Consider the following 1,417-nt stretch of genomic DNA (forward strand, 5'->3'; position numbering starts at 1 on the left):
CCTAATAAGGAAGTGGAGAATGACATACATATTTTTCTAGAATCCCCATTACCAAACATTGGACTGTATGGGTGGTCTATTTTAGAAGCAAGTTAGGTGAAGAAACAATTGTAGTGGCTACTAGAACAGATTTTCATTTGACCATTTACATCACCATGTGGGCCACCTATCATCGTTGCGCCAAAGAAGGACAAGACGTAGAGGATGTGTATAGATTACAAGACATTGAATAAAATCGTGCTTAAGAATAGATACCTCCTGCCTAAGATAGATGATCTATTGAAGCAGTTGCAGTAAGAAAAATACTTTGCCAAGATGGACTTAAAGTTTGGCTATCACCAGGTTAGAGTCAAAGAAGAAGATAATTGGAATACTTTCTTTAAAACTAGGAAAGGTTTGTATGCATAGTTAGTCATGGAATTTGGATTATGCAATGCACTATCTAGGTTTATGTGATTAATTAATGATGCATTGTGCCCTTTATATATTCACTTATTGTTGTCTATTTGGATGATATACTGTCATATAGTTCTATCTGTGAGGAGAACATCTCACATTTGACATAAATGTATTTGAAACATTAAAGAAGCACCAGATACTAGCAAATATCATGAAGTGTGAGTTTGCATGATAGTCTTTGGTGTATCTCGGGTATGTGATAGGTGGAGAAGAGCTAAAGATAGATCCTGCCAAGATGGAGGTCACCATGAAATGGTCAATGCCTTCTAATATATCTGAGGTCAGGAGTTTCATTGGGGAATAACAGTACCTAAGTAAATTCATAGCCTCATTTTCAATGGTAAAAACACCACTCCACACCGTAAAAACAAGTGGTAAGTGCTTCCAGCGAGGAAGGGTAATCGAAGGCGTTTCAAGGAGCTAAGGAAAAAAAATAAATCAAGTGTAAGTTATAGCATTACCAAACTTTCATTATCACTTTGAAGTGGAGACAATGGGAGTGGGTATGCTATGGGAGCAATATTTATGCAGGGAGGAAGCCCTGTATGCTAACATTATGAAGTGTTTCATAGGGTAATTCTTAAATATGCTACCTACGAGGAGGAGCTCTATGCCCTGGTGCAAGGAATAAAGAAGTGGAAGCACTATCTTATGGGAAAGGAGATATTAAGCCACACATATCACTAGCCATTACAGTCCTTAGAGGCCCAGGGCAAGCTACATCAGTCTAGGAATTACAAGTGGATTTCATTTTTATAGTAGTTTCAATTGGTAATAAAGTATAAGAAGGGAAACATAAAAAATTTGGTTGACGTGCTTTCAAAATAGCCCACATCATAGATCACAACTTTGAGGACTGTTATGGACATGGAGCCATTCACCCATGATGCATACAAAGAACCATATTCAAAAGATGAGGAATTCAAGGATGTGTTTTAGCAGTCATAGAGTTAGAGTC

The sequence above is a fragment of the Pinus tabuliformis genome, chromosome Q, assembly GCF_031772625.1.
Source record: "Pinus tabuliformis cultivar Carrire ecotype Pingquan chromosome Q, CPIR1, whole genome shotgun sequence".
NCBI classification, from domain to species: Eukaryota; Viridiplantae; Streptophyta; class Pinopsida; order Pinales; family Pinaceae; genus Pinus; species Pinus tabuliformis.